This window comes from Sapajus apella, unplaced genomic scaffold (genome assembly GCF_009761245.1).
Source record: "Sapajus apella isolate SASKATOON/1434 unplaced genomic scaffold, GSC_monkey_1.0 scaffold15, whole genome shotgun sequence".
Classification (NCBI taxonomy): Eukaryota; Metazoa; Chordata; class Mammalia; order Primates; family Cebidae; genus Sapajus; species Sapajus apella.
In genome coordinates this window covers 6,147,336-6,171,783 of record NW_022436955.1, presented here as the reverse complement: position 1 = coordinate 6,171,783, position 24,448 = coordinate 6,147,336, and positions in this window count along the sequence as shown.

The window sequence follows — 24,448 nt, the reverse complement described above, 5'->3', positions numbered from 1 at the left end:
GAGTGAAAAAGATCTTATTATATTTTTAACATAAGCTGATAAATAATATAGTGCAAAATAAATTATCTGTAATCAGGAAGGGATGGAAAAGTTGCTTTCTTTTGGCCATTAATTTCTTGAGAAAGGCTGAAGTAGGTGGTGAGATAGAAGCAAGCTTAGTCACATAGGATCTAACATACGTTTTGAAAGTCTTTAGATCTTTCATCCAATTTATTCTTCTCAAATACTACCTATTTAAATTCTTAATGAAAATTTTTTTCTTACCATTTGTTGTTATCAAAAAATCACTCTGCGACTGTTGATTTATATATATGATGGTTGTTTGTAGGGGTATTTTCTTTGAATTTTAGTGCTAAAAATATGCTAAATGATTATAAAAACAATAAATTATAATTTCAGTTAAGTTACTACCTGGCTCTATATATTTGGCAAAGACTTGTATTTTCAAATTGCATCAGGTTATACAGTTTGGCAATTCAAAAGGCATGGGACACCAGATTTTTAAAAATCGTACTCAATGATATTTTGTCACTCTCTGAAATTCTATGGCCCTTGCTGTCTCAGGGTGATACTTACACACCTCTGCTATTTGCCTGCATTATCTCCTGTGCCTGAAATTCTCCTTCCTCTCCCTTTTTTCTGGTTACTTCCCATGCTTTCTTCAAATTTTTAGCTCAAGCCACACTTTTTAGGCAGACTTTTCTACTTTTGCTGACTTTCTTAACCATGTAAATCTCTTCTAAATCGCATATCCAGTTGTCTTTTTATATTTTCTTTGTATGTTTTTATTAGTTTTTTTTTTCTCCAGTAGCATAGGATCCATATAAAGTCAGGAACCTTGTCTGTTGTGCTTGCCATTGGATCTTTAGAGTCATACATAGGTATAGGTCCGCAAATAAAATTTGAATACACAGGTGCTTTCATGAATCTTTTTGTTTCATGGTATTTTCAAACAAGTCTGTAATTTCAATAAACACTTTTGTTATTATTTTAAAAGATGATAACAGGGTCAACTATACTTAGACAACAAAGACCAATCACCAGAAAGAGCCGTCACACAAACACTCCTGCAGACGTGGGAGTGGGTACTAGAACAGTGATCCAAAAGGTCAGCAAGGGTTAAACATATAACAGTTTGAGAGTAGTGTTTACAGCCATCTCATACAGACCCCAAAAGCCAATTGATACATTTTCAAGTATTCGTGAACTGACTGTTAACACTAAGAGTAGCTTGAAATTTATCACTTCAGAAGCACTTACATCACAGACATTAGTAAAATGCTATAAAACAAGCTCTCCTTTCTCTCCTCTAAGAACCAGTTGTATAACATTCACTAGCATGACACTTCCTGTCACACAAAATAGGATGTAGTCACCTGGGCAAAGTTTGGAGATTCATGGGATGGAGAGTCAGGGGATTAAGAGATATCCAGAGAGATATTGGAAGTAAGCAAATATATAAAGTATATAATATGTATTTTATATTTACACATTTTTCCTATAAGATACTACCAGACATAGCAGATTGCTGTTAATTTTTTATTTATTCTCTCTCACTAGCGATGCTTTCCAAAACAAAAATTCATAATATCCTCTGGGGTTATCATTGTTGTCCTCATCATCATCACCACTAAGCATCATAACAAACGTATTTCAGGACAGTTATTACCCTTACTCTAGAAATCATTATCTGAAACAGTGAAGTTAAATCACTTACTCAAGGTTAGGAAGCCAGGAGATAGCACAGTTGGAATTGTACCAAACAGGTGTGCATTCAGATATAATCACACTGTCGTGGCAGATAGGCTTCTGCTGGTGCGATTATCCCACCCTCAACTTTGAGGCTTCACTTCGATAGCCAATTCGTATTTAGTATTCCTTTTTCCTTAATATGTGTTGTATATTTCTCAAAGTAATTTGGCTGGATTTCTTTCTACCAGACCATCCATGCCTGAACTCCATTGTGTTTTACTTTGGCCTGTTTGGATTTTTCTGGTCCCCTAAAAGAAATAGTCTCCTTCTTGATATGAATAAGATACATTGTATCTTCTGGACATTTTTGTATTCAGAAAAAATAAAGCAGGAAGACTAGTAGATATGTACACCTATGAGGACTTCTTAATAGTTTTGTTGTTTTAAAACATTTCTTCCTCTAGGTGGAAATGCATTTTTTAAAAAGTATGCCTAAATAAAACCTCTAAGCAAATAAAAGTGAAATAATGATAGCATCCATCAAGAAATACCCTGAAAACAAGTTTTCATTATTTTCCCTGTCACTCCTCATGACAGAGGTTTCTTAAAATTTGGATTTTAGTCCCAAGGAAACATGACAAATGCCATCATCACAAATCAAATAAGTGGAAAGATCAATTCATTTACTGCAGAAAATTGTATAAACAAGTAATCTTAATAGCATTTTTCCTGCAACCCAGTATCAGCATACTGTGAGCTGAAATGGAAATGGATTACAGAATCTCCAAAATTAAAAATGGATCTGTGTACATATTTCCCAAGACAGTCTCCTGTCATGGAGTATCTAATCATTCTTCACCCATCTTTTATTGCTATTGATGTAAGAGAATATTATCTCAAAGCAACTAATCAATAATATTATAATCTCCTAAAATTTTATCTCTGACTATTGGCATTTGAAAACACATCTTTGGTCACCAGGTTTCATAACTGCTTTTTTTTTTTTTTCTTTTTCAGCTTATTCAGTCCTTAGAAGATTAATGATGCGTCTCAGAAAAAGATTTTAGAAATTTAACAGTTCCATGACATTTCACGTTAATATAAGAAAATTGTAATAAAATTGAAATGTCTTTGTATCTATTTTACACATCTCAGTGTTTACTTGAATTCAGGTAATCAGAGCCATTAGTAATGTTTGCTTTAACGTATATATTCCAGGCCTGTAAATATATTTTGCCAGCACGCCACTATGTGTCTAGAAGTTTGTGGAGCAGACTTTTGAACTTACTCCATTCATCTTATAGATACATTTATATCAACTATGTCAAGGCAAGTATCATCTGAAAACCATTTAGAGATGGACATACAATAATTACTGATATCAATGCCATATTTTACGCAAAGAATGTAAATGTCCATACCTATATCTTTTTAGAAATATCTTTCCAAAGTTCCTGGATTAGAAGTTCTTTAATCACCATATATACAAATATATGTGAGAGAGGAAGAGAGGAAAAAAGAAACAGAAGCTTCTTATTAACATAAATAGTGCCATTAACAAGCATGTATTGAATAATTCTTACATGTCAGTAACAGTGCCAATCACTTTCCAGGAAGTAGCTCCTTTAATACTCTTCAGAAACTTTGAAGTGAATTTTTTTTAAAATTAAGAATTAGAGTTACTTCAACCTTTTAGAGGTACATTTTCGTTCTGAAAAGGAAATTAGATGACATGCATTAAAGACCAGTCATAATTCTTATAAGCTATCAGGTGATCCGAATATTAGTCTGCCATTCTTCTACAATATTTTCATTTATAAAATGGATGTCTTGAAAGTAGCTCTGATGGTTAAATGAAATTTTGAATTGTAATGCATAGGAAAAATTTTCTTCCTGTTCGTTTATGACTACAAAATATGTTTAATTATCTTTTAGTTTGCATAAATGTGTTTGTATCTACTTATTTTTCTCATTGACATCGATTATAAAACCAGAGCTGTATTTTTATGCCTGTCATGGGTGTTTAGAGGGGAGGGAAAGTGGTAAGACACTCTCTGCAAGTTGAAAGCCTCTAGAAAAAGATACAAAAATATTATTTATTATTACCAGAATCATATTAGTTCAGTGTTGAGAAGTGGCATAACCAAAAATTTCAAAAGTTATTTTGGCCTGTGGCAAATTTCCTAAACCATGTAAAAAAAAAATCCTTAAGTCAAAGATGGGTTTAATCCTTATGCAATGACTGAACTATTTATATACCTTTCCAAAGTTTCTGGATTAAAAGTTCTTTAATCACCATATATACAAATATATGTGAGAGAGGAAGAGAGGAAAAAAGAAACAAGCTTCTTATTAACATAAATAGTGCCATTAACAAGCATGTATTGAATAATTCTTATATGTCAGTAACAGTGCCAATCACTTTCCAGGAAGTAGCTCCTTTTTAACACTCTTCAGAAAGCATTGACAACTAGATGATTCTAACAGTGTGTGTTTCGTGTGCTGTAGAGTTACAAAGAGGGTGAAACAAATAAACTGGGCTCAGTGGTACACATCTGTTGTCCCAGCTACTCAGGAGGCTGAGGCAGAAGGATAGCTGAATCCAGGAGTTTGAGGCTGCAGTGAGCCAAGACGGCACCATTCTACTGTAGCCAGGGTGACAGAGTGAGACCCTGTCTATAAAAAAAAAAAACAACAACTAATAATGCAAGATGTATATGATACATATAATACATGGGTATACACACATTGCACTTCCACATAGATAATATATCATCTTCAATGACAGTTAAACTTGTATTATTGTATTATTCCTGATAGCTTCTTTTATTTGCTAAAATTCCAGAAATAGTATAGTCATTATATAACATATTATTTGCTTTCTTTTTTTGCATTACTGACCAACTTTTACATTTGAGCAAGAAACATTTGGGAGCAAATCTCAGATTGCCTGTCTGTGACTAATGTTGTAAACTACTTAATTTGTGAAATATTGTTTCTCTCAAAATGCTTCTTAATTATGTATTATTTGCTTCGGATTTGATATTGATTGTCATTGTTTAAAATGCAACAGAAAAGATCCTCAACAAAAGGAAATATTGGTCTGTTTATCTTGAATTATTCCTTTTTTTTAAATGAGATATTTGTCTCTTACTAGCAACAGTCATCATTTGGATATGTTTTATTTTGATTTGTTTTGTTGTAAATTTCCCAGCCTTCATTATACATCCTACTGGTCAATCTCCCATATCACACCCAGACAAAGCTTAATCTCTGATAGCTGATATGGTTTGCATATTTGTCCCTGCCCAAATCTCATGGTGAACTATAATCCCCGGGGTTGGAAGTGGGGCCTAGTGGGAGGTGACTGGATCGTGGGGGTAGATTTCTCATAGATGGTTTAGCACCATCCACTTGGTGCTGTTCTCATGATAGTGGGTGAGTTCTCCTGAGGCCTGCTTATTTAAAAATGTGTGGCCTCTCGCTCTCTCAGATTTAGACACTAGGATTGGTAGCTAAACAGCAAGGAGTTGAAAGAGATTAAGTCTGATTCTATGACGAAGTGGCTTCTGGGATGACAAAACAAAGTAGTAAGCACTGTCCTCCAGAGTGCAATTTGTTCATTACTGATCTGCTGAAGTATAAAAACAAGCTTTTATCTTGTATCTTATTTGGTGATCTGGAAACTTTTGGGCAAATCAGGGGAAAAATCATTGATGCAAACCTATAGTTCAAATGCTTAATAGGAATCAAGATAGTTTAAACTGATACTCCTCAAAACGTGGTCCTCAGACCAGCAGCGGAGGTCATCGTTTGGAAACTTGTCAGAAAATGAAAAACATCAAGCCCCACTCCAAACCTACTGAATCAAAATATTTGGAGTTAGGGCCCAGAAATTTTTGTTTTAACAAAATTTCCACGTGAACTCTTTCTTTAGCTAGTAGCATCAGCCTTACCTAATGCTGAAAATTAAATTTTTTAGAAATGCCAATTTCCCAACCCCTCCAAGACAGGACAAATCAGAAAATCTGAGGTAAGACTAGCAAGCTGTATTTTAATAAGCCCTCAAGGTAACTCAGGTAAAGTTTGAGAACCACTGGTGTAGACGAATGTCTTACCTTCTTTAGTGTATAGCAGAATCACCATGGGAGCCAGTTAAAATTGCAGATATCTGGGTCTTTTTCCCAGAGATTCTGAGTTATTACTTTAAGGACCATGGCCAGAGAATCTGCATTTTAATTAGCATTGAGGCGATTCTGATATAGGTTGTTCCTGAACTGACTTGAGACTTGTAGATATACACTGTAGATATAGCCTGATTTATCAACCTTCAAGAACAGAGTACACTTCTCTAGGAAGAGAAAAAGGTTGCTTACTTAGGTAATGCTTAGTTTTTTAGAAGTTTTCAGGTGTCTGAATTAGATTAATTATCTCACATTCTTCTCATTTTCTCAGATTCAATACTTGCAGCCCAGAAGAGATAACCCCCTGCTGGTGCATTAGTATTCTGGATGCTGTGAATAATGCCATAGATTCAGTTTTTAACCTCATTCATGACACCAGGAATACAATAATAGCATTATGAGTATACTAGTTTCAGTGCCTCTGGGATAAAATACAATTTCTGCCTCATCGAGTTTTATTGATAAAACACAGATGTAGTTATATTATTCATATGACTTTCTAAATTTGCTTTTTGTCTTTTTCAACTTTTTTTAACGTAATCTTTATGTTCTTATAGGATAAGTAATCATTTGAGATACATTTAAATGAACAAAGATTGAATTCGTAAAATTTATTTTCAGCATGTGATGGAAAAATAGAAAATAACAACAACAATAAAAACTACTCCATGGTTCTTTCCGACAGTTACTTGAAGAAGACTCATTTACCTTTTCCCACAGTGGTAGAAGTCAGGTCACGCATAGTGTATTATTCCATGCTGCCCATATAGGAAAAACTTTAAAATTCACTTCCTGCAAGAGAACTTCAATAGCATCCTTAGGAACTCTAATCATACTGATAGAACAGGAGTGCCTATCAATAATTAAATAATTTTGAGCCACTAAAAATCAAATAAAAACAATATAGATACGAGTTGATTTTTATACTTGTTGGAAATATGACTCCAATGCAAATATAGTGTTCCTTTTCTTTATGGAGCAATTCCACACCAAAACTAAGTTTTCTTGGAGAGGATTTACTTTTAAATACAAACATGAAAAATAAATCTGAGTGCTGATATACACGATATGAATTAACGGCATTTTCACTAACTATATGATTTTTAAGTTTATGAATATATTTCTGTGCATTGTCCCTCAAACTTCTCTGTGACCATTGTTATTGAGAAAGAAAACAACAGGTCAGAAAAGCTAAAGCTGAGTGGTTAGGCTGGATTAAAGTAATTCATTTGTAAGTAATTATTGAGTGCCTATTTGTGACCGGTATCTTTCTTGTTCATGGCAATGCAATGTTGCATGATTTGTATCCACAATGACTTCATAGCTGGATTTGATTACTGTACTCTCAGATCGTTAACTCCTTTATTTTCCAGTCCAATGTAATTATCTGGCAGTAATTTATGTACACTTTGCATATCTATACAATCTTTATGAGGCCAAATTTTTTTGACAGCATCTAAATTCACTTTCCAAGGAAATCATTAGTTATTGGCTCCTTGAAGCTGGTGGAGTCTTTAGAAATGATCTAATTAATATCCACCACTTCACGTAAGTAATCATTTTACAGAATTCCAGAGAAATTCTCATTCATTCAAATAGCAGTCCATTTTCCAAAATAGGACAAATCAAGTGTATTTATTTCTAATTCAATAGATTTTCTACTTTGTAGAACATTTTTTAAACAAAACCTTTATGGATGCCTTTTCTCAAATCACATTGCCATGAGTAACCATGTATTTCTCACTTGCTATTTACTAAATTTGCATTTTATTAGTTACCTGTCCAATTTATGTTTGCAAAAAATAATGTCAATATCAACTAAATTCAAATATTTCAGAAGAATCAAATGTCCATATATGTGAGGCTCCAGGCTTATATTTTCTAGAATTTTTTATGCATTTACTTCTCTATTATTATTTTGAGACAAAGTCTCACTCTGTCACCCAGGCAGGAGTGCAGTGGTGCACTTCAGCTCACTGCAACCTCTGCCTCCCAGGTTCAAGCGATTCTCCTGTCTCAGCCTCTGGAGTAGCTGGGATTACAGGAGCATGGCACCATGCTAGCTAATATTTTGTATTTGTAGTAGAGACAGGGTTTTGTCATATTGGCCAGGCTGATCTTGAACTCCTGGCCTCAAGTGATCTGCCCACTTGTGCCTTCCAAAGTGCTGAGATTACAGGCATGAGCAATCATAACTAGCCTACTTATCTGTTTTTTACCTACATTATGGGGACCCAAATATTCTATTATTATTAATACTCTAAACACCATCATGCCTTTTTATTTAGCAGGTGTTAATATTCAGTAGTGTAAGTTCTCCTAATTTACTTTATTCTTGGCCTTTGTATTTCTTTGTACATTGTAGAACCACTGATCGAAAAAAGCTATTTGGATTTGATTGAGATTGATGGTAATCGCAATTTTGAGACTACTGGATTTTAGGGAAGACATATTGCGAGTCTCAAATTATTGTTTATTTTATTGTGATAAAAACATATGTAACAAAATTTATCATTTTCCTTATTTTTAAGTGTACAGTTTAATGGCATTAAGTGTTCTTACATTATTTTGCAACTATCACCACTGTCCACACATTTATTTAGTTTTTAAAAAAGGTTTTTCTCAATACTGTTTATTTGTTGCTACTTAGAGATCTTGTTTGCTTTTGTTATACTCTGAGGTAGTTAATATTTTGAATGCTATAGTAAATTCTATTTTTTAATTTTATTTTCCAGTTGTTTGTTTTTGATTGACCTTGTATCCATCAACCTTGTTGAAGTGACTTCTAATCATTTATTTGTTTTTTGAATGTTTTTATGTACATAATCATGTTCTTACCTAAAAAGAATGTTTTATTATGTTAAATCAATTTTTAAAATTTCTTTAATTTTACCAACATTGAAGTAGATACAAATCAAAAAAGAAAGGACAATACCAAGTGTTGACAAGACAGCATAGTTAGAATACTCATGAAATGATAGTTAGAATTTAAATGGGGTATTAATATTAGAAAGCTGGCAACTGGTAATAAAGTTGGACATAAGTGTATATTCACATAACCAAGCAAGAAGTGTACTTCTAAAAAGGAATTTTTAAAAAGAAGTGCACTTCTAGCAGTATTTCCAACAAAAATGTGCAGATACAATCCCTAAAATAAACATGTAAAAATTTTGTATATAAGAAAAAGGCACACATAAGCAAGATTCATGGAAGGTCAAAACTGGCAATAAACAAATAGTAGGATAGATAAATCAATTAAGGTATATTTAAACAATCTAATGGGAATAACTCTTGAACTTCAACTGTACACAAGAACAAGAATATATTTCATAGTCTTTTTTTTTAGATGGAGTTTTGCTCTTGTTGCCCAGGATGAAGTGCTATGGCCCGATCTCGGCTCACTGCAACCCATGCCTCTGAGGTTCCAGCGATTCTCCTGCCTCAGCCTCCCGAGTAGCTGGAATTAATAATGTTAGGCAAAATAAGCCACACACAGGAACATGCACAAAAATGTGTAGTTTCCTTTTATTAACTTTTTGTAAAAACAGGCAGAAATAATCTATGTGTTTTAGTTGCAATAGTCTCTTTGGAGAATAATGACAGTAATGGACATTTGACTGGGAGAGTGGGTTCTGCAGTTCTGGCAATGTCCCTTTTTAAATTCAGTTGGTTACATGGATGTATTTATCTTGCAAAATTATTTTGAGGCACACACTTTCTGTTTGTACCTCTTTCTGTATACCTGATATATTTTAGTGATATGTTGGGGGAAAGAGAGACGATGATTACTGAATAATTTGATTTGTGTTTTATTTATATCAGGAATAAATAAACCTAGCTTCATAAAGTAAAGTTTGCTGTGATAGTCTAGTAAGGACTAGAAACACAATCTAAATTTCAAGAATCAAGATTCTACAGCTTTTAGAAGACTTTACACAGGAAACAAGACACAGGAGATGTTCGTTTTCCAAGTCACAGGATCCAAGGAGTTTGCTGCCAGGCATCACATCAGTAAGGTAGATGGAAGTTTGTGGAATCTCTCAAAACAACTTGAAAAGAGTCCTCAGAAGAAGTAAAACCTTACAACACACAAAAATTCAGCTTAACTCTTTTATAATGAGGAAAAAATTTTTGTGTCAGCTTCACTGCTGGCTGCTGAAACACTTTCCAGCAGACCTCTGAAATCTGGTTTCCTGAAGGACAGCATGGGAGTGGATCGGTCCTGCTGTGTTGAGCTTTGCTTCCTTCTCATCCACTCTTTCATCCTCATGGAGTTGTCTTTGCTGTGTGACTGGGTTGCCTGAGCTGTTACATTATCACATGCATCAAATCCCTATGTGCTGCTTGATGTACCTTCCTTTGGGATCCTGGCCACTTTCCTTTTTATGGAAATGTAACTGTAAATACATTAAGGCTTCCGTCTGTGAGCTTTTTTTTCCACTTATTTTGTATCTTTCTATTGCTCCTAAATCTGTCTTATGTACAAAAATTCTGCCATTTTTCCCCCACACTAACTTAACTTCTTTCTCCCACTATTTGGCTATGATGCCTTTCTTCCTTCTCAAGCACATTGTTCTTCTGAAATGTAACGGATTCCTTTAAAGAAAACATAAAGTATTTGTTTATTTAAAAAAAAAAAAAAAGAAGACCAACAGTTTACTAATCTAAAGTGAAAAAGCTGAGGAGGTAAACACACATTTAAAATAAATATTTGGTTTCAAATAATGTCATGTCACAGTGATGATCTGGAATTAAACTCCTAACAAAGCGAGAAATATTAGACAAGAATTTTGAGGACAAATGCCTCTTTCACCTAGCACTTTGAGACAGTCTGTCACCAGGGCTGGAGTGCAGTGGTGTGATCTTGGCTCACTGCAACCTCCCTCTCCCAGGTTCAAGTGCTTCTCATGCCTCAGACACACCAATAGGTGGAATTACAGGCGCCCACCATTTTTGTATTTTTAGGAGGGATATAGTTCCGCCAAGTTGGCCAGACTGGCCTCTTAACTCTTGAAGTCAGCCTGGCTTGGCCTCCCAAAGTGTAAGGATTACAGGCATGAGCCACCACAGCCGGCCCACCCAGCACAAATTGATATACCTGCTGAAACATTATCTCTTCTCTCTCCTCTTTGGAGCATAATTTACAGGGACTCTCATGACTATGAGTTGACATATTTGTTTGGGCATAGAGAAGGGAAGGTTATTAGCAGTCATATTTTCTACACTTATTAAAATGCTGTGAAAAATAATGTCAAACTTGGTGAAGTGAATTGATCTAAGTCGTTAGACGGCTCAAAGTAGCAATACCAAAACTAGATTTTACTTTCCTGGATGTTAGCAATCCTCACGTAACATTAAACTATCTTCATCTGCCAAGGAGAAAAAAATAATCTAAAGCAGTGTCTGGCAGTTAAAAAGCATTAACAGTCATCATCATCATCATCATTGCCAGGATTTTTACTACAAAAGTCTATAGTAAATGTTTTACCTAAGTTGGCTCATAGACTAAATACCTGCAAGGCAGTCATTATGATTCCTATTTTACAGATGAGGAAGCAGAGTCAAAGGTAGGTCACAGAACTTAAGCAAATTAATAAACTCATTCAGTTAGTGAGCAGCCAAGTTGGAAATTGAACCCAAGCAGGATGGAATGTTAAGTAAAATAAATTTCAGTTTTTATGTATAACATAATCTTAAGAATATAAAGCTGCATAGAGCAAAGAAACTGAGAAAAAATAACTTCAAAATACTGATAACTGAATTTGCATTGTGAGGCTACGAGTGTAAATGTTTGACTTACTCCTAGTATTCTCTGTACTGCCAATTGTATTTAATAAGCCTGTCTTAATTCCATTACAATAAAAAAACACATTTATTTTTAGCAACGTATATGCAAAACGAAAATCTCATCTGCAATACAACCTAGGAAAGGAGTCCTAGTTATAGCCATCCTGGGGCTGTTTACTGCAGAAAACATGTTAAAATATGGGCCTCCCACATGCACATTATTGAAGAGAAAGCCGGTCAGTTTTCAGGGCAAAAAAAGAATTATGTGGCAAGAAGAAAAAAGGAAAAACGTGTCAGAATATTTGTACGTTCATATTGGTCATTAGGGAAAAAGGGCGGAGTAAAGAAACAGGTGTCAATGTTTCAGAGAATTTGGCATCCAGAACCTACTCTCTATACCAAACGGTGTCCTTCGTCCCCAAATAAATTATAAACCTTGAATACCCCCAGCTAGAAATATCCATGATAATTCAGCACTGAAACTTTCAAAGGAGAACTAAATCAAAAACTTAAATTGAGTAAAATCTGCTAAGGACATCTGGTTCCTAAAAGCCGGGATTTTATGATCAGAATATTCATGGGCAATGTCAGAGTCCAATGCAGGTGCTTCTGCCAAGGAGGATGCCGCTGTGTACAGGAAGTGTACAGAGATCTGCATACACACAGACACACTTTTAGATATTTCATTTGCATGACTGCTTTTTTTAGTATTCAGAACTAGTTTGCTTTATCAGATCTGAGTCCTTGTTCAAAGCGTAAATCTCCTGGGGTCAGTTTCCCTTTTTCTTTGCCTACGAGGCTTATTTTGTTTGTTATTATTAACTCAAAAAAATACTTATTGTGTATTTTCTGTGTATGAAACGGAGCAAAAGAAAAAAGATGTTAAGCATAAGAAACACTGTGCAACAGACAAATAATAACAAGTACTTAAAGCCAGGTTGGTGCTCTGATGGGAAACAGCAGAGAGAACAATGAGAACATAGAGCAGGCCACATAACCTGGTCTTTGGACAGGTGTAGGAATATTATCTAGGAGCGTGTCTAGGCAGTTGCCTTGAGGAGAAGTCATCTGAATTGAGTGCTGGAGAGGTAAAGTCAGCCAGCTGAAAGGGGTAGGGGCGACGGGGCAAGGCTTACCAAACAGAAGGAGCAGCGTGTCTCTTTTTAAACAATAGAGTTCCAAAGTGGAAGGGACAGGATTCCTGATGTTTGCTAAAGTGTTATAACCCACTGGAACACACTATTTTCCATCCTGGAGAAAAGAAAGCATCGGGGCAAGATTTACAATTGGAGCTGTCAGTTTATCAGGCTGGAGCAGGTGTCAGGAGCAGCAAGAAATCAAATCCAGAAGGAATAAAATCAGAAATAGAGAGATGAGTAAAAGTAGAAAGTAATGGCCATGGCAAAAGGCCACTCGAGATTGCACAACAAAACTCCAGCATGAAAATGAAATCCAGACCTTGCATTAGAGGAAGGGTTGTAAAACACTCACCAGCAATTAAGGAGCTCTGAGGTTAGGCACTGCTTCAGTATTGATATAAAAATAGCAATTGTTTTCCACAAAAAGACAGTAATCTCTAGTACTGTTACATGTAAAATTTATACATCCTAGTAAATAATCTTTAATATAGTGATAACAACTATGGATGGCTTGTCTTATACATAACCATGGAAAGGCTAAGGGATCAAACTGTATTTGGAAATCTAGTTGGGGAAAATAATAATGGGATTTTTATCCAAGACATATTCAGTCTAGAGCTGGTTGAGATTCTTCCATCACTTGAACTTTCATCAGTCTATAATAGAGAAGCTCTTCTCTATTTTTAGCATTCTATATTCTCTAAAAGGCCTTTATAAAAAATTATTTCAATATGTTCAACACCATATTTTAATATGAAGTATGAAGCATATCAATATGTTCACTAACTGGTGGTGGACTAGTTGAAAATGTTTTTCCTACTATAAAAGTAACACACGTCCATTTCCATTGTCAAAAACACAAAATGCATATACATATTAATATAAATGACAATCCCTTTTCTGAGATGGAGTCTCACTCTGTCACCCAGGCTGGAGTGCAAGTGGCTTGATCTCAGCTCTGCAACCTCTACCTCTTGGGTTCAAGCAATTCTCCTGCCTCAGCCTCTAGAGTAGCTGAGACTACAAGCATACCATGCCCAGCTAATTTGTGTGTGTGTGTGTGTGTGTGTGTGTGTGTGTGTGTGTGTGTGTGTGTGTATTTTTGGTAGAGATGAGTTTTCACCATTTGGCCAGGCTGGTCTCAAATTCCTGACCTCAAGTGTTACGCCCACCTTGGCCTCCCAAAGTGCTAGGATTACAGACATGAACCACCATGCCCAGACAGCCACAATTCTTTGAACTAACCAATTATGTTCACTGTCAAATTATATAATATGTCCATACAGTATTTTTTCTATACAATCAAAATGGCATATGCAGTATAATTAAACTATATAACTTTTATCTTACTTTTAAATTAAATATCTTATATAAACATTTTTCCAAATCATAAAAATAATTACTAATATAAATTTAAATGTTTGCATAATGATTAATTTGTGATCTCACTATAAATTACTTAACGGTTCTTCCAAATATAATGTATATTTTGTAGTGGAAGAAATGGATACAATCAAATGCATTTAAGAAGGAAATTTTCAAATGCAAATCTGTGTATGGTTATCTGATATTTGTCTTAGAATACTTCTTGGATCTAAAATTATTGGGTGAAAGGATATCAATATGTTAAAGTGGACAATAATTAGAATTTGCCCAAACCACATGACCTACTGACTTTATTATGATACAAGCCAGAGGGAAAATTTTTCCAAAACTTTGAAATATAAAATGAATGAACCAAACAACCTTAACTAAATTAATTACTTACTTACATTGGGAAGAAGATATGAGGAATTAACAAGTTCTAATATTTTTTATCTTAAAATTTAGAGGAGACATGAAGCAAAAAGTCATTTGAAATATCTTGCATATTTGTTAATGTGTATTTTTGAGTTATGTTTAAAAATTTTAATTCCTTAAAATGGAGCTAGAATGTAATGGGGTTCACCTTTCTGTATCCGTTGAATTTTAGTTCCTGTGAATTTTTGCAAGAATGGATGGACTTAACAGTTGTCAAGCTGTTTGATGTGCAGAGCTATACAGACTTAATGGAAGGCTTATTTTAAGTATTTGTGATCTTCCCTGAGCCTTCTCTGCAAGTATCCATGTCATTAGTGCCAGATATTTTAGAGCCAAACACATTGGTCAATGAGTTTATTTTATAAGTTACAGGCGTTAGCATGTAAGAAGATTAAATGGTTAAAGTAAATTTATTAACAATATATTTATTTTATTGGTTTTAAAAATAAAGATAAGAGAAAGCACAAATTAATTGAGTTCCAAATACTATACTTCAGATTTTACAAGCAGTTTTACTTATTTAGTCACTTCAACAATAAGACATTTTTTCTTATATTCTTCATTTATAAATGAATAAACTGAGGTTTAATGTGTTGTTATTAGCAAAAGGTTTGTGAATAGGATGTTTATGTTCACTCAAACAAGCATTCGTGAAAAGCCACAATGTATTAAAACCAGGCATTATGTTAAATGCTGTAGGTAAAGAATGAGTCTATACAAGGCTCAAAATCTTCTGGAGACAGAAATACAAAGACTTATTTTCAAGTGCAGACACAAATGGCTCCACAGGAAGCCAAAAATGCTTTCTGTGGAATGTGATGGAAGATTTAAATATTTATACATTAGTAGAATTTGACCAGATGAAAGTCTCTGCATATATGATTCATCATATGACTTGGAGGAAGTTGTTCACTCTTTTCAAAAATTTGTTTGGCAATTTCTAATCGACAAATATGGATTGTATATATTCAAGGTACACAACATGATGATTTGGATTATGTATACAATAGACAGTGTAGTCGAGCATGTATTAAGAACCCAACCTGTGTTCAGCATTGGGTAGTTACTTCACATGTCATAGTAGGTGTATATCTGACAAAGTTCTTTGATGGTAAAAACCATTTGCCCCACTTTACAGATGCAGAAATGTTGCCTTGAGAAAGTTCAATAATCTATGCTTCACTTAGCTCCATCTTGAATTCAGAATAGATCTATTGAATTCTGAAGCCCAGGCACTTAATGTTGCAGGAAAGTTCCTGAACCATATAAAATTGTATGGCAATTGAATAGTTACTAGAAATATTAGCAGGCTATTCAAAGATTATCTGCGTGACACAAGCTAAAAACTATTCAACATTCGATCAGCACAATGACTGATGTATTGCTTGTGTCTATTGAATAGTCACTGTGAGGATGAAAATCAGAAGGGGCTCTGGCAGGAAATGTGGTGAATGGGGTTGGGGTGCATGGGTGTTAAAGAATGGGGCATTGGGGATATGCTAGGGCCAGATTCCTTACAAGACTGCTACTTCATAAGTAGAATATGCAGGGTTTCACTGGGGAAATTGATTGGTGTTCTAGAACTACCAATCATAATCTGTAGATAATCATCATTATCTTGGAACTTCCTTAAAATTTCATCTTATCAAGATAGTAACATTCCCAGGTTAAAATGCCTTGTTTGTTTAATGTAGCTGGGAGCCACTTTTTTTTTTTTTTTTTTTTTTTTTACTTCCTACACTGAAAACGAGCAGTATTCTTAGGGGATGTCAGGCAATCAGGAGGTACTGAGAAGAAAGATACACGCTAAGCATGTAAAGGAAAATAGAAGAAATATAGCTCTTGTTGACATCATTGCAATACCATACCGGCTCTAGACTTTTCAACTAGGGTTTTTTGTCACATGCAATAAATAAATTCCTTACTTGTTTAAAGGATTGTAGCAGGGTTTTGTGTTTACTTGCTGCCCAAATAGAGTCAAGACTGATGGCAAGAGGAGTAAATGGGCTAAGCTAGGTATTGTGTAAATTATGAATGCTCCTCCAAAGTCTGTTTCAATAATGGACTTGGTTGGAGCTTGGGATACCATTTCAGAACAGAAGGGGCATGAGAATCATAGTTTAGGGAGACAATTATCAGCTTTATGCTGAGAAATAGATGAAGAGACAAAACAAAGCTGAAGGAACAGGCCAATACAATAGGTTAGTAATAAAGCAACTTTAGGATATAGGCAGCCGTAACAGCTTCAAAACTCAGGTCGAAGGACTTTCTGCTCTAAGCTTCTGCAGCCACTGAAATGAGTAAGACCTTCAAGCTCCAAACTCTCCTACGTTTTTTTTTCCCCTCAAGATTCAATGCCCTAAAAAATGCCTTATTCAAAGTGCTGAACATGGACACATGGCCCCACCCCGGATACACATATATCGTTTCAGTGAGAGCATGACATCTTGAGATTTTTAAGTGGAACATTGCAAATACCTCCTACCAAAATTAGATCCAATATAGTGGTTCCCCAAAGGGAAACTGGGGTAGTATTAAAAAAAGAAAATTAGATTCTGAAAGGACAATGAATCAAAAAATGTCCACGCAATCCCCTGGCCCTGCCTCTGCAGATTTGACCCTTTAATTGTTAATAAAGCCCTATTGTTTGAGATGAAAATGTCTGAATTCTTGTCCTAGTTCCTGTGATGATACTGTGAGTGCCATAGGTCTGATGGAGGGGATGAAAAAGAAAGAATTAGTATTCTAGACTTATGGCTGAGGAACTTGGCTCCCAGACTTAAATTCTGTTACAAATAATCCCCATGCATCCATGCATGCTGACAGATATGGCATAACACTTTAATTGCCATTGGCTACGGGCCTAATAAAAAGGGGGTAATAAAATCAAATTCTGCTGGGCTCCATTTTTACAGGCAATATCAAGCCCTGTGAACTTTAATGCCCCCTGTCTATTTAGATAGTCATGGCTCAGAGCTGGTATTAAAAGTGGCTAGAAATACTTGTTCTGAAGTGTTGAAATATATTGCAAATTACACTGGGTATGGGCTTAGTCCAAACTAATCCTATATTGCACTGACCTTTGCAAAATCAGTTCTGTTTTTCTTGGCGGCTTAATTTCCACTCTTTCTCTTTGTCTTATTCCCCTGAAGTTTCATCTTCATTTTGTTTTGGTGTCAGGAATCAGTATGAAAGAACTGCTATGTTTTAGGTAGGTTTGTATAGATGTGTGTGATAGGTTTTGCTTCTGGGTGACCAAAAACAAACCTATTTCTCATTCCATTTCCTTTGCAGTCTCATTTTCAGTCCGGCACTCTGTATTCCTCAGACACTATCAAATACTTTTCCTTTGTAAAACAATGAATGTGCTTTTTTTCTAGGGCTGAAAAGAGAGCTTGAGGTTTTCTTTTTTCTCTACACCTTAAAAATAAAATATGATATTTTAGACACACAAACTTTTGTGTGAAGTAACATATTAAAAAACAGAAAAACTAATCATAGGAGATGGATAAAAGCTACATCTGGTGTATGTTCATAGGGGTGTTGTTTCCAAGTTCTTAAGTGAGAAGGATGATTTCTGAATGAAGTGATAATGTGGAACAAAGGCATCATCTGAAAGATGATAGAGAATTGCTGAAGAAAATTGTATTCATGTAAACAGGGAAGTGGTTTTTGACCCTTAGGATTTAGTCAAAATCTTGAATAACCTCGCTCTGTGCCTTTGTGTGCAGAAAAGGCACTAATCTCAGTTACACTTTAATAAAATTTTATCAAATATTTTGTGTAGAGTTTTACAGGAGCATTTCTCAGACAGCAGATACCCAGCTGTGGCCTGTGGTATGGTCAAATACCAACTTGGCTTCATATTTTTATGTGCAAGTTCAAAAGAGAATATATTTTACCAGCCACCATAGAATTCTATGTTCATTCAATCTCAGACTAAATACAATATTAATAGTTGATAAAGTACAGCATTCAGCCAAGTCTCACTTTGCTAGAAGGATCTTGCTCTAATTTTGATTTCCAAATACGCTTTTCTCTCTATAGTTGTGATTCTTATACTTTCAATCGGTTAATAATTCTCTTAGGAACTTGAAAAATTTATATTCCTAGAAAATATTTTAAGTCTTCTGAAGCAGAGTATTTTGTGATGACACTAGGAATATGTATTTTTACGGAGCATTTGGATCGATTCTGGAGCACATTGACCTTGAACTATACATTGATAAATACCAGCTGGAAAGCAATATTATTTCTCGGCTTCCAATTTGTATATATTCCAATGACTTTACAATCTACACGGGTTTTCAAACTTTTACTCTTTTAATAAACTTTTAAATTGTCCAATTGCTCCAATTCTTCTTAGCTTTATGTTTTTATCTTTTTAAAATTTTAGCCATCAAATACCACAGCTTATTTTGTATCAAAGGTTTTGATGAAGAAGATTTTTTTTTTTTTTTTTTTTTTTTTTTTTTGCTGGCTGTCACAATAAAAATGGCTTTGGACGCTCAGGAATTAATTCTACTGATAGACATCCTGGGTAGCCAGCATGCAATCCCTTTTTCTTTCTTTCTTTTTTTTTTTAAAACAATCTTAGTGTGTCCAGGAATAATTGGTTGTCCTATCTCATCAGCATCAACGGAGTAAGGAAGGAGGTGTAACATCTATGCTGTGAGTTTTTTTCCTCTCTCCTTCTTTGTGTTCCTTTTAATGATGAGAACACAAAGATATTTGTGGAGGGAGAAATCAGGAGAGAGACTCAAAGAATATGACTAGAAGAGGATGTTTTTTTGTAGCCATAGCCATCACGTATGAATAAATCAAACTGATTTGATCTCAAAACCTAATCAGCAGCCTTGAGAAAGCATCTTTATTTCCCTGACACTAAGTAGTGCTGTCATTTTTGGGCAAGGGTTTTACAGAAAATAAATATATTGGGAAATGTCTAGGTATGTTTCTCAGCACTGACCATTCACCGTCTCCTTTCTAGGAAGACTATGTTCACCAGAAAGACTTTAAGATACTTTTACATTTACTGATCATTGGAAATTACATTTGGTAATCATTTTTTTAATAAATGTCATGACTTCAACTTTCCTAGTTTAATTTTCAAATGATAACATAACCTCACATGTTGAATACTCTTAGCAATATATATCTGCAATTACATGACAGATGAATGTTGGTAATTAGACCTCTTTTTTGGATTTCAAGTTAATTGGGTGGGCCAAAACAGCGTTGGAGAAATATTTAGGGTACACTCTCTTGCTGCAATCTAGTTGAGTTTATCCACTTCCTCTGTTCATATCAATGTGTTTAACTAACAGATTTATGTTTAACAATATGCTATGTATAAATATTATAAATTAGAATTGCTATCTTCCTCCATTACCTTTGCCTTCACGTAAACTCATCTTTGGCTATACATGTGTGTTTAGTTAAAGCTGACATTCTAAAGAATAACTTTGAGCCTCTTTCACTCTGTGTCATGTTCTCAATTCTTATTAAATATACAACCCTCATTAAGAGAGAGTGGGGGCCAGACATAGTGGCTCATGCCAATAATTCCAGTGCTTTGGGAGGCCAAGGTAGGAGGATCTCCTGAAGTCAGAAGTTTGAAACCAGCCTGGACAACATAGCAAGGCCCCATCTCTAAAAATGAAAAATATTAGCTGGGTGTGATCGCATGTGCTTATAGTCCAGTTCTAACTAAATAGGAAGCTGAGATGAGAGGATTTCTTGAGCCCAGGAGTTCAAGGTTGCAATAAGCTATGATTGCACCACTGAATTCCAGCCTGGGCAACAGAGCAAGAAGCTGTCTCTTAAAAAAAGGAGTCAGAAAGAGTCAGGGACCCCTGATCACAGGTGGGAATCACAGCATTGTGGAGCTTCAAATACTGTCTACTTTAGACTTAACTCAAGTGTCGTATTCTTTGGCATGTTTTTCTGATTTTCTTCCTCCAAGCCATCAGATAGGCTCAACGCCTTCTATTTTGGACCACTCATAGAAATCTCCCCAAACATCTATCAGATCATTTATTATTGTAGTTGGGCCAGGTACTCCAAGGAATGTTCTGGATTCAAAGATAATTAAGGAAAGTGTCATGACTCAATCAGCTCATTTAGTAGGGGGAACTGATTATTAATTTTATTTCATGTAATAAAAGCTTAGTGAGAATGAATGAATGAATGAAGTAACTTGGGGAAAGCTCCAAAATCAAATAATGCCCGTGGTATTTCTTAGCTATAGAAAACTAATGTGTATTTTGTGCTTTCCTAGCTATCAAGCAGAGTAGTTATCTCACTAAGTCCTTTCAACAACTATAAAGTGAGGAAAATAATGTTTCATACTTCAACCATTAAGAAAATCAAGATTCAGAGATAATACAGCTTTTACATGGTCATACAGTGGGATTTAAACACGTATTTCCCTCATAATGGATCCTGACCTCCTAAACAAGACATGAACCCAAATGCAACGTAACTTAAGTTTTATTTGGGTTTCCACAATGACAGTTTTTACAGAGATATGTAAGAAAATAATAGAATATATAGTGACACCACTGGTTGCAGGTATGAAAATAACCTAGGTATTTTGTTAAGGAGTTCATTCTCTGAAGATTAACTTCATTCCTCCCTCTTTTAAAGGAAATAACATTGCATCAATTAAACAAAGTGTGGTCAATTTTAGAGAAGAAACACCTGTCAATGTACATTTTTGCTATTTTCTCATTGTTCTTATAAAATACAATAAAAGATAAAGCCTAAATTCATTATTTCTTTTTAGACTGTAAAATGTTCTACACACAGAAAACATGAGTAGAAAACTTTGTAATCTAACCAAGATTTTTTTAAAGTACCAGTTATCAAATTATATATAATACAAGCCTCTTTAATGACTTGTTTCCTACAGTTTTCTGGAGATGAAAAAATCAACATTCAGGCCTTGAGAGGCACTCTTTTTGGAAATTTGAATCATATACAATTATGAAAGTGGCTTATTTTTTTGTTCTTAATGAAGTCTTCTTTGCAAGTCAACATCATCTTGGTCCCGGCCACTGCATTTTTACAATAGGCAGCATATCAAGCTAGTATTATATTTTAAAATTTCATGTGGTTTAGGATAAAAACAGAAAGTTTTGGTACTTTGAGGAGTTTGAGAAACAACCATTGTTTCTCTACATAAAATAAAGAAAGAAAAAATAGAATTAAATAAGGAAGTAAGAAAAAATAATTGGTGAGAAGAAGAAAGCAATAATATTGGATTCTCTGACTGATAATCCAAAGCCAAAATTTGGGTTTAGAATTATATTAGTTATTAAGATTTTTGGGATTTGCACAATAACAGTTTTTTGTGGAGGGGGATACAAAAATTATGAAATCTATACTGGTACTATTTGTTGTGGGTACAGAATTACTCTATTGTTATGTAAGAAATTACCCCCAAACTCAGTAGCTTAAAACAGCAAATATTTATTATCTTATTTAGTTTCTGGAGCTCTGGAATGTGGAAGAGATTTTGCTGGATGATTCTAGCTAAGACTCTCTCATGAGATTTTAGGTAAAATGTAAGCTAGGGCTATAGAGTAGCTTCAATTGACCATCTCTGCTGTCAATTTACCTGGGTTAAAATAACAACTAAATACTTCACTACTTTTTAGAACGTCAAGTATTTATTTTCTTAAAGCCTTAGAGACAATTATTATTGTTATTTATGGACTGACAAATTAACTCATAGAAATACTGTGAGTACTAAGTGAGATCATGCATAGAAAGCAGTTAGCTAAATGCCTGAAACATAGCAAGCACCTAGCAAATATTAGTTTTTACCATTGATATAATGAAATGTACTCAAAAGTAGATTTAAAAAGTGTGGGAGCATGGAATTTTCTGTCATTTCAGTCCATGTACACAGAGTATCCGTCTTCTACAATATGATGGCAATCATTCTAGGCACTGTGAATGGAATCCTAACTGAGATCCATGTACTCTTTCACCTCAATGATCATCTTACTAGAAATATAAGTTCAATAGAACAGTAACGGGGAGAATAATTATAAAGACAGGAAGGACATTATGCTCTACAAATGAATACAAAAGAGAAGAGTGATGTCAGCAAGATGGTGGAAAAGGAGGTCCTAATGCTCATTACCCAACAAAAATGATGAAGCTCGCTACCAATGGAAATCCCTCTGGAAGAACTTCAGAATACAGCAATGAGCTGCAGCAATCAAATAGATCACCAAGACTGAAGATAACCACACAGAAAAATGGACAAAGTATTTAACCTGTATAATCTTCTAGGTACCAAGAGGACACATCTCAACTGTGACTTCTTTCTGCAGGGTAAGAGGAGACCAGGAAGACCTCAGAAGCCTTCACCGCGGAGGACCCTTCACACTATATACAGTGCAAAACTCAACCTCAAATAGATTAAATACTTAACGTGTAAGACCTGAACGTGTAAAACTACTAGAAGAAAATATAGAAAGAAAAAAAGTTCTAGACATTGAACTGGGCAACGATTTTGAATATGATGCTAAAAATACAGGCAACAAAAGCAAAACATAAAGAAATGTGACCACATCAAAGTAAAAAACCTCTGCACAGCAAAAGAAACAATCAACATGGCAACCTACAGAGTGGGAGAAAATATTTGCAAATCATATATATAGTAAGGGGATAACAGCCAAAATATAAATGAAACTTATGTGACAGAATATCAAATAATAATGATATTTACCTCAATTAAAATGGTCAAAGAACCTGAATAAACATTTTTCAAATAATACATAAAACAGCCAATAAATATATGAATAATTGCTCAACATTTCATCAGGGAAATGTAACTCAAAATGAGATACATTTGAGATACATGAGATATCTCCTAACACCTATTAGAATGGCTATTATCAGAAAGACAAAAATAACAAGTGTCGTCAAGGATGTGAAGAAAAGAGAACTTTTGTACACTGTTGATGGAAGTGTAAATTGGTACAGTCATTAAGGAAAACAGTACAAAGTTTCCTCAAATATTCAAAATAGAACCACATAGAAGAGCAAAATGTTTAAGTGGTCAAAGCCCAGGGCTGCCCAGAACTGTCTGTCCATTTCAGGAAAGTATTCTTTCTAGTAGGCCATTGAAGGTTTTCCAAATATTTAAGGGCTGTGTTTGAATTCTGCTACATTTGCAAAATAAGTCGCCAGACCACCAAAGGTAGAGGGCAAGCTTAAGCTGAGAATGGTTATGACAGGTTTTCAAAGCCAACTCGAGATTTTTGCTAGGAAGGCTGGAGTCACTCAGCAGTGTTTGATGGAAGTGTGCCATCGACTCCATGTGATTGTCAGGCAGATGGTGGGAAGGGGAATGTTTCCAGTATAAGGAAAACAGAATATTCCGTTTGAATCCTCGTATCTATGAAAATGTTTAACTCACAGTAGGTCTTCAGTAGAAGATGGCTTTGACTAGACACTATGGTAAATCCTCCAAAGTGGATATTGGATAGTGAGTTCCAAGGAATAGGTATCTGGTTATCACACAGCTTTTGTTACCTATGTTTTTTGAATATGGTGAACCTTAACAAATGCTTTGCAAATAAAGGCGAGTAGATGCTTCAAATGAAGTGATCATAACTGCCCTTGCAAATTTCCCTGGATTCTGTGACATTTGGACTGCATTGGTATTTGACAAATACATGGGATTGTCTCTTTCATTTGTTAATAGCCACAATGACATCTTAGTTTTGTGATCCAAGAAAAATCCATCTATATTAGTTGATTATATATATATAATATGTATATATTTATTATATATAATAATTATATATTTCTAGATATTAAATATAT